This window comes from Amia ocellicauda, chromosome 2 (genome assembly GCF_036373705.1).
Source record: "Amia ocellicauda isolate fAmiCal2 chromosome 2, fAmiCal2.hap1, whole genome shotgun sequence".
Taxonomy (NCBI): Eukaryota; Metazoa; Chordata; class Actinopteri; order Amiiformes; family Amiidae; genus Amia; species Amia ocellicauda.
Genome location: NC_089851.1, coordinates 58,880,931 through 58,890,617, shown reverse-complemented (window position 1 = coordinate 58,890,617; position 9,687 = coordinate 58,880,931). Strand labels below are relative to the sequence as shown.

The 9,687-nt window shown below is 50.1% G+C and overlaps 5 non-coding genes across 5 annotated transcripts; 4 read left to right on the top strand and 1 right to left on the bottom strand.

The window, feature by feature from the left end:
* Window positions 1–404: 404 nt before the first annotated feature.
* trnap-cgg (transfer RNA proline (anticodon CGG)) lies at window positions 405–476 on the top strand. Its single transcript has one exon. It is a non-coding gene; the product is annotated as a tRNA-Pro (tRNA).
* Window positions 477–954: 478 nt separating this feature from the next.
* On the top strand, window positions 955–1,026 carry trnap-cgg (transfer RNA proline (anticodon CGG)). The gene has a single exon. It is a non-coding gene; the product is annotated as a tRNA-Pro (tRNA).
* Window positions 1,027–1,544: 518 nt separating this feature from the next.
* trnap-ugg (transfer RNA proline (anticodon UGG)) lies at window positions 1,545–1,616 on the top strand. The gene has a single exon. It is a non-coding gene; the product is annotated as a tRNA-Pro (tRNA).
* A 1,042-nt stretch (window positions 1,617–2,658) lies between these two features.
* trnap-ugg (transfer RNA proline (anticodon UGG)) lies at window positions 2,659–2,730 on the top strand. The gene has a single exon. It is a non-coding gene; the product is annotated as a tRNA-Pro (tRNA).
* A 6,258-nt stretch (window positions 2,731–8,988) lies between these two features.
* trnan-guu (transfer RNA asparagine (anticodon GUU)) lies at window positions 8,989–9,062 on the bottom strand. Its single transcript has one exon. It is a non-coding gene; the product is annotated as a tRNA-Asn (tRNA).
* Between the last annotated feature and the right edge of the window lie 625 nt (window positions 9,063–9,687).

Genomic DNA, 9,687 nt, shown 5'->3' with positions numbered 1-9,687 from the left:
CGGGGTTGGGCTCCACAGTATTATCAAGCCTACAGTTTTCAGTGCAGTTAAAATCACCACCCAACAAGTTCGTTGTTGTTGTTGTTGTTGTTGTTGTTGAGGAGGAGGAGGACATGTAGTGTGTTGTTAAAAAAGGAGGAGGACGAAATGTGGTTTGCCACATTTGGAGACCTTTGTTGAACCTGTACACCTGAGCTGCACCAAAGGAGAGGCATTCTTTTCAGTTGTTTGCAGGCCTGCTGAACCATGCTCTCAGTGCTGTCTCACTGGGGATACGGTTACCATTCTGGAAAGACACGTCAGCGCTACAGTCCATGCTATCAGTCAGTGAGCGTAGGTCTCCCGGTCTGCCCCAAGCAGTTACACACTTGCCCAGCAGAAACTGCGACACTGTCTGTTAACTTGGCTCGTTGGTCTAGGGGTATGATTCTCGCTTCGGGTGCTAGAGGTCCCGGGTTCAACTCCCGGACGAGCCCGCTTGGCCCCGCTTTGCAGTCACTGAACTGTTCGTTCGTTCTCTCTCAACGGTTGGCTTCTGGGCTCCTTTGCACCAGGGAGGTCTTTAGACCTCAGATACTGTTGGCTGTGTAGGTGATGGGAAATCAGACTGTCATCTGTGTGTTTTGTTTTCTTTAAACAAAATGTGTATTTTACAAGTTCGTTGTTGTTGTTGAGGAGGAGGAGGAGCACGAAATGTGGTTTGCCGGCTTGTTATGGAGAACTTTGTTGAACCTGTACACCTGAGCTGCACCAAAGGAGAGGCATTCTTTTCAGTTGTTTGCGGACCTGTTGAACCATGCTCTCAGTGCTGTCTCACTGGGGATACGGTTACCGTTCTGGAAAGACATTTCAGCGCTACAGTCCATGCTATCAGTCAGTGAGCGTAGGTCTCCCGGTCTGCCCCAAACAGTTACGTGCTTGCCCAGCAGAAACTGCGACACTGTCTGTTAACTTGGCTCGTTGGTCTAGGGGTATGATTCTCGCTTCGGGTGCGAGAGGTCCTGGGTTCAACTCCCGGACGAGCCCGCTTGGCCCCGCTTTGCAGTCACTGAAGTGTTTGTTCGTTTGCTCTTGAAGGCTGGCTTCTGGGCTCCTCTGCACAAGGGAGGGCTATCGACCTCAGATACTGTTGCCTGTATAGCTGCTGGGAAATCAGACTGTCATCTGTGTGTTTTGTTTTCTTTAAAGAAAATGTGTTTTTTACAAGTTCGTTGTTGTTGTTGTTGTTGTTGTTGAGGAGGAGGAGGACATGTAGTGTGTTGTTAAAAAAGGAGGAGGACGAAATGTGGTTTGCCGGCTTGTTATGGAGACCTTTGTTGAACCTGTACACCTGAGCTGCACCAAAGGAGAGGCATTCTTTTCAGTTGTTTGCGGACCTGTTGAACCATGCTCTCAGTGCTGTCTCACTGGGGATACGGTTACCGTTCTGGAAAGACATTTCAGCGCTACAGTCCATGCTATCAATCAGTGAGCATAGGTCTCCCGGTCTGCCCCAAACAGTTACGTGCTTGCCCAGCAGATACTGCGACACCTTCAGTTAACTTGGCTCGTTGGTCTAGGGGTATGATTCTCGCTTTGGGTGTGAGAGGTCCCGGGTTCAACTCCCGGACGAGCCCGCTTGGCCCTGCTTCGCAGTCACTGAAGCGTTCGTTCGTTCTCTCTTGATGGTTGGTTTCTGGGCTTCTCTGCACTGTTGGTTGTGTAGGTGATGGGAAATCAGACTGTCATCTGTGTGTTTTGTTTTCTTTAAACAAAATGTATTTTTTACAAGTTCGTTGTTGTTGAGGAGGAGGAGGAGCACGAAATGTGGTTTGCCTGCTTGTTATGGAGACCTTTGTTGAACCTGTACACCTGAGCTGCACCAAAGGAGAGGCATTCTTTTCAGTTGTTTGCGGGCCTGCTGAACCATGCTCTAAGTGCTGTCTCACTGGGGATGGGGTTACCGTTCTGGAAAGACTCGTCAGCGCTACAGTCCATGCTATCAGTCAGTGAGCGTAGGTCTCCCGGTCTGCCCCAAGCAGTTACACGCTTGCCCAGCAGAAACTGCGACACTGTCCGTTAACTTGGCTTGTTGGTCTAGGGGTTTGATTCTTGCTGAGGGTGTGAGAGGCCCTGGGTTCAACTCCAGGACGAGTCCACTTGGCCCCGCTTTGCAGTCACCGAAGTGTTTGTTCGTTTGCTCTTGAAGGCTGGCTTCTGGGCTCCTCTGCACAAGGGAGGGCTATCGACCTCAGATACTGTTGCCTGTATAGCTGATGGGAAATCAGACTGTCATCTGTGTGTTTTGTTTTCTTTAAAGAAAATGTGTTTTTTACAAGTTCGTTGTTGTTGTTGTTGTTGTTGTTGTTTAGGAGGAGGAGGACATGTAGTGTGTTGTTAAAAAAGGAGGAGGACGAAATGTGGTTTGCCGGCTTGTTATAGAGACCTTTGTTGAACCTGTGCACCTGAGCTGCACCAAAGGAGAGGCATTCTTTTCAGTTGTTTGCGGGCCTGTTGAACCATGCTCTCAGTGCTGTCTCACTGGGGATACGGTTACCGTTCTGGAAAGACATTTCAGCGCTACAGTCCATGCTATCAATCAGTGAGCGTAGGTCTCCCGGTCTGCCCCAAACAGTTACGTGCTTGCCCAGCAGAAACTGCGACACCATCAGTTAACTTGGCTCGTTGGTCTAGGGGTATGATTCTCGCTTTGGGTGCGAGAGGTCCCGGGTTCAACTCCTGGACGAGCCCACTTGGCCCCGCTTTGCAGTCACTGAACTGTTTGTTCGTTCTCTCTCGACGGTTGGCTTCTGGGCTCCTCTGCACCAGGGAGGTCTTTCAACCTCAGATACTGTTGGCTGTGTAGGTGATGGGAAATCAGACTTTCATCTGTGTGTTTTGTTTTCTTTAAACAAAATGTGTATTTTACAAGTTCGTTGTTGTTGTTGAGGAGGAGGAGGAGCACGAAATGTGGTTTGTCGGCTTGTTATGGAGACCTTTGTTGAACCTGTACACCTGAGCTGCACCAAAGGAGAGGCATTCTTTTCAGTTGTTTGCGGGCCTGCTGAACCATGCTCTCAGTGCTGTCTCACTGGGGATGGCGTTACCATTCTGGAAAGACACGTCAGCGCTACAGTCCATGCTATCAGTCAGTGAATACTGTTTATTAGGTTGAGTATTTTACATTTACTTTAAATAAAAACAATTCAATTTTTAATACTTATGATTAAAATAATTAAAATATCAATCCTTAAAATCACTTAAAATTATTAAAATCTTTGTGATTTTAACAAAACTAAAACAATTAACTTTAAAATAAACGTGCTCAAATCAACAATACAAAACGTGATAAAAGCAAAAAACTTCACACCAACAAAAGAGTCAAATACATTGAAAATAACTGAAAATGCATTAAACAATTTAAAAAAACAATTAAAAGGTAAAAATAAAAAACAAACAAAAAAGGTCTAATGCATTTTAAATTAAACCCAAAACGGTCAATGTATTTGACAACAAAATATAACAAAACTATATAAAAAAAAACCCTGAACAATGTGAATTAAAAACAACTAAATCTTTAAAAACAATTAAGATTCGTTCTTTTTTTTTTTTTTAATCTTTTTTTAAAAACAATCATCCTTAAAATCTTTAAAAGATCTTGGAGTCGGGCTCCAGCAGGGGGAACTAACCGTCCCCGGAGGTGGGTCCCATCATGGGATCCTGAGCTCCCCCAGATCTTGTATGCGCCAGTTCTTATAGGCTTCCTCCTTGCCCCTCTGATGGACCTCCAGATTGACGTAGTCTTTTACAAACACCATGCCCCTCCGCGCGATGACGATCGGGTCCAGCTCCTGCTTATTGAACAAACAGATGTTCCGTCCCTCCCACAGTGCCTGCTTCACTGCGCAGACGACACGCCACCAGCACCTCAAGGTAGATGAAGAGATTCCCTTGGCCGGACCATACAAGATCTGCTGGGCGGTCGCCCGCGCAGGAACGGCAAACCTGTGGAGGAACGGAGAAAACAGGAGCCAGACCCTGTGGGCGGAGGGGCACTCACTAAAGATGTGAGCCTCCGTCTCCTTCCCCAGGCAACCCTTATAGGGGCAGGTGTCATAAGGAGCTATGCCCCTTCTGTGCATGAACACTCGGGTGGGGAGACACCGACTCACAGCCATCCAGGAGACATCTTTCTGCGTGTTCGTGAGGCAAACGTGCGTAGCGTTAGCCCAGATAAACCGGCAGGTTTCGGGAGGGAAATCTTCTATCCGGCTGGTCTCCTGGGTAGATCTCATCTGACTACAGATGGTCTTGTAATCCCAGGAGGCCAGCACGACTTTATGGAGGCCTACTTCGAGCGCAAAGGCTCGGAGCGCCCTGTAGAACGGCGGGGGATCCCACGAGTGTGGCCTGGTGTTATCCATGGCGCAGAGGCCGAATGGTCTCAGGCTGCTGGCAAAATAAAAGCGGTTCATGAAACTCACTTTCTTGCCAGCAGCCTGGATGTTCTTGACCACATAGGCCAGCCCCTGCGCCTTAATCAGCCGCACAACGTCCGGGACCCCCCTGCCTCCATCCAGGGTACCCTTCACCATCTGCACTCTTTTCAGCCTCTCCATTTTGCTCCCCCAGACAAACCGAAATATAATTCGGGTCACTAGTTTTGCGATGACCTTGTCTGGGGGGAAGATCATTCCTACGTAGAGGAGTATCGGGAAGAGGATGGCCTTTACGAAAAGCACCTTACCAGCCATCGTCAAGGTCCTTGTGCTCCAGCCGTGGATCTTCCTTTGGACCTTTACTATGGCCTCCTCCCAGCTCCGGGTGCCCGTGTTGGTCCCGTCGACCGTGATCCCCAGAACCTTGATAGACGGCTTCACAGGGAACACGGTCGGCGGGCCCCGGCCGACAGGCCATGCCCTGGAGAGGTAGACCTCGCTCTTGGCCTTGTTTACAGCGGCCCCCGTCGCCCTGCAGAAGCCGTCCAGCAGTTCCTCGACCCTGGCCACGGACGGAGCGTCCGTGCAGACCACGGCCACGTCGTCCATATAGGCCAGGGCCTTCAGTTGCTCTCCGCCGGAACCCAGGAGATGGAAACCTGTCACCCGGACGTCCCGGCGGATCGCCTGCATGAACGGCTCCAAGCAGAGGACGTACAGCAGGGCCGACAGGGGACAACCCTGCCGGACCCCCGACCTGACCGGAAATGGTTCGGTCAGGTGGCGGTTCACAAGGACCCTGCTGCTTAGGCCGCTGTAGATGATCTTGACCCACTTCCTCAGGCCAAGAGCGAGACCCATCCTCTCCATAACGAGCTGCAGGTATTCGTGGCCCACTCTGTCGAAGGCTTTCTCCTGGTCCAAGCTGATTAGGACCAGGGGAAGCCCTCTCTCGTTCGAGTAGGCCACGACATCCCTGAGCAGCATGGCGTTGTCGGCCGCCGATCTCCCCCGGGCACCACAGACCTGGTCGGGACCCACGACTTGAGGGAGTGGCCGCTGCAGCCGGAGCGTCAGTGCTTTGGCCAGTATCTTGTAGTCGGTGCATAGGAGGCTGACTGGCCGCCAGTTCCTCAGATCTTTTGGGTCTCCCTTCTTGTGAAGAAGGGAGAGGATACTTTTCTTCATCGAAGGGGCCAATCTGCCCTCTCTGTACATCGACCCCAGGACCTGGCCCAGATCTTCCTTAAGCACCTCCCAAAAGATCTTATAGAACTCAGCAGGGATCCCGTCGGGACCTGGTGTCCTTCCAGAGTTAAGACTCTTTATCACCTGGGAGAGTTCAGTGGTGGTGATCTCTGGATCCTCCTCCTCCTCCTCGTCCCCCTCATTGCGGGACTCCAACAGGGACAGAAAGTGATGGATCAGATTTTGATCCACCACCTTCTGGTCGTACAACTCCCTGTAGAAATCCCGCACCACTGTCTCAACAGCCTCTCTGCCCTCCACCTCTTGCCCCGAGGAGTCGATCATGGAGGACATTGCAGGCCGCCTCTCCTTCGTTTTCTTGAAGAAGAAGCGGCTGCATTTCTCATCGTCCTCCATGATGCGGACCCTGGAAAGGACCTTGATCTTCTCTTGCTCCTCCCGATAGAGGGCGGAGAGACTCAGTTTGACCCGGGCCACCTCCTCAGCTAGGTCGAAGCCTCTGAGCTGTAAAAGACTCAGGCGCTGGAGGCGGGCGTTTAGATGGGAATATCTCGCCCGCCTCTCGCGAGCTTTCCGTTCTGGAAAGACTCGTCAGCGCTACAATCCATGCTATCAGTCAGTGAGCGTAGGTCTCCCGGTCTGCCCCAAGCAGTTACACACTTGCCCAGCAGAAACTGCGACACTGTCTGTTAACTTGGCTCGTTGGTCTAGGGGTATGATTCTTGCTGAGGGTGTGAGAGGCCCTGGGTTCAACTCCAGGACGAGCCCACTTGGCCCCACTTTGCAGTCACTGAAGTGTTCCCTCGTTTGCTCTTGAAGGCTGGCTTCTGTGCTCCTCTGCACAAGGGAGGGCTATTGACCTCAGATACTGTTGCCTGTATAGCTGATGGGAAATCAGACTGTCATCTGTGTGTTTTGTTTTCTTTAAAGAAAATGTGTATTTTACAAGTTCGTTGTTGTTGTTGTTGTTGTTGTTGAGGAGGAGGAGGACATGTAGTGTGTTGTTGAGGAGGTGGAGGACGAAATGTGGTTTGTCGGCTTGTTATGGAGACCTTTGCTGAACGTGTACTCCTGAGCTGCACCAAAGGAGAGGCATTCTTTTCAGTTGTTTGCGGGCCTGCTGAACCATGCTCTCAGTGCTGTCTCACTGGGGATACGGTTACCGTTCTGGAAAGACACTTCAGCGCTACAGTCCATGCTATCAGTCAGTGAGCGTAGGTCTCCCGGTCTGCCCCAAGCAGTTACACGCTTGCCCAGCAGAAACTGCGACACTGTCTGTTAACTTGGCTTGTTGGTCTAGGGGTATGATTCTTGCGAAGGGTGCGAGAGGTCCCGGGTTCAACTCCCGGACGAGCCCGCTTTGCAGTCACTGAACTGTTTGTTTGTTCTCTCTCGACGGTTGGCTTCTGGGTTCCTTTGCACCAGGGAGGTCTTTCAACCTCAGATACTGTTGGCTGTGTAGGTGATGGGAAATCAGACTGTCATCTGTGTGTTTTGTTTTCTTTAAAGAAAATGTGTATTTTACAAGTTCGTTGTTGTTGTTGAGGAGGAGGAGGAGCACGAAATGTGGTTTGCCGGCTTGTTATGGAGACCTTTGTTGAACCTGTACACCTGAGCTGCACCAAAGGAGAGGCATTCTTTTCAGTTGTTTGCGGGCCTGCTGAACCATGCTCTCAGTGCTGTCTCACTGGGGATACGGTTACCGTTCTGGAAAGACACTTCAGCGCTACAGTCCATGCTATCAGTCAGTGAGCGTAGGTCTCCCGGTCTGCCCCAAGCAGTTACACGCTTGCCCAGCAGAAACTGCGACACTGTCTGTTAACTTGGCTTGTTGGTCTAGGGGTATGATTCTTGCGAAGGGTGCGAGAGGTCCCGGGTTCAACTCCCGGACGAGCCCGCTTTGCAGTCACTGAACTGTTTGTTCGTTCTCTCTTGACGGTTGGCTTCTGGGTTCCTTTGCACCAGGGAGGTCTTTCAACCTCAGATACTGTTGGCTGTGTAGGTGATGGGAAATCAGACTTTCATCTGTGTGTTTTGTTTTCTTTAAAGAAAATGTGTATTTTACAAGTTCGTTGTTGTTGTTGAGGAGGAGGAGGAGCACGAAATGTGGTTTGCCGGCTTGTTATGGAGACCTTTGTTGAACCTGTACACCTGAGCTGCACCAAAGGAGAGGCATTCTTTTCAGTTGTTTGCGGGCCTGCTGAACCATGCTCTAAGTGCTGTCTCACTGGGGATACGGTTACCGTTCTGGAAAGACACGTCAGCGCTACAGTCCATGCTATCAGTCAGTGAGCGTAGGTCTCCCGGTCTGCCCCAAGCAGTTACACGCTTGCCCAGCAGAAACTGCGACACTGTCTGTTAACTTGGCTCGTTGGTCTAGGGGTATGATTCTTGCTGAGGGTGTGAGAGGCCTTGGGTTCAACTCCAGGATGAGCCCACTTGGCACTACTTTTCAGTCACTGAAGTGTTCCCTCGTTTGCTCTTGAAGGCTGGCTTCTGTGCTCCTCTGCACAAGGGAGGGCTATCGACCTCAGATACTGTTGCCTGTATAGCTGATGGGAAATCAGACTGTCATCTGTGTGTTTTGTTTTCTTTAAAGAAAATGTGTATTTTACAAGTTCGTTGTTGTTGTTGAGGAGGAGTAGGAGCACGAAATGTGGTTTGCCGGCTTGTTATGGAGACCTGTGTTGAACCTGTACACCTGAGCTGCACCAAAGGAGAGACATTCTTTTCAGTTGTTTGCGGGCCTGCTGAACCATGCTCTCAGTGCTCAAATCCCAGCGGTGCCTTAGGCGGGCGTTGTGTGCCCCTTGCGAAGCTTGCGCTTCCGCTTCGTCGACCATCAATTTTAGCAAGATAGGCTTATCGTAAAGCCATCAGAGGACGTAATGAACCGGAAAGCCAACTGGACAGACGCCGGTTTGTAAAGAAAAACCAGAACCCAAAGGACACGTGCTACGCGCACCTAACGGCCAACGTCCAATTCCCATTGCCGCAGCTTGTTGCTCCCGTCAACCTTACGTTTTCACCTCTGTGTGCTTCCTTTGTTGCAGCCTGCATCCAGATTTTTGTTTTGTTTTGTTTTGTTTTGTTTTGTTTTGTTTTGTTTTGTTTTGTTTTGTTTTGTTTTGTTTTGTTTTGTTTTGTTTTGTTTTGTTTTGTTTTGTTTTGTTTTGTTTTGTTTTGTTTTGTTCCTTACGCCTGAGTGTAGGCACTGGGGAATGGGAGAGTCCTGGCACCGTGGCTTTGTTGGTCAAAGCACCTGTCTTGTAAACAGGAAACCCTGGGTTCAACTCCCAGCATTGCCTTAGTTTACCGCCAGAAGTAGAAACAATAACAAGGGGCGGGGGGAAAAGTGGGCCGTCCCTGGGTGGATTCAAACCACCATCCTTTCGGTTAACAGCCGAACGCGCTGACCGATTGCACCACAGAGACAGACGGAGGTGTTGTGGTTGCAGCAGTCGTGCAGTTCCTTCACAGTTGCCAGAAATCATTTCCAGCACATGATTTTGTTTGTCATAGAATGCAACATACGTGACCATTGGGGGAGCGATAGCAAGCAAGAGAGTTGGATATCGAGAGTCATAGATAGATAGATAAATAGATGGATGGACGGCAAGGCAAGCATCTGATTGACAGTGGTCCGTGATCTGCTGTTATGCTACTATGCTACTGACCATTGGGGGAGCGATAGCAAGCAAGAGACTTAGATATCGAGAGTCATAGATAGATAGATAGATGGATGGATGGATGGCAAGGCAAGCATCTGATTGACAGTGGTCCGTGATCTGCTGCTATGCTACTGTACACCCTGAAGGGGGCGCTCAAGCCAACATTGATTTTCAATATGTTTTGAGTGTCACCATAGAGCACCCTGGTCATGGCTATGAAAACAGGGCTGAACCCAAAAGCCTCCATCATCCGCCACAGGTACTGGTGCTCAACCCGGTCAAAAGCCTTTTCCTGGTCCAGCGCAATGAGACCAGTCTTTAACCCCAACAGCCTGGAGACCTCCATGATGTGCCTAATGAACAGGATGTTGTCCTGTATGGACCTACCA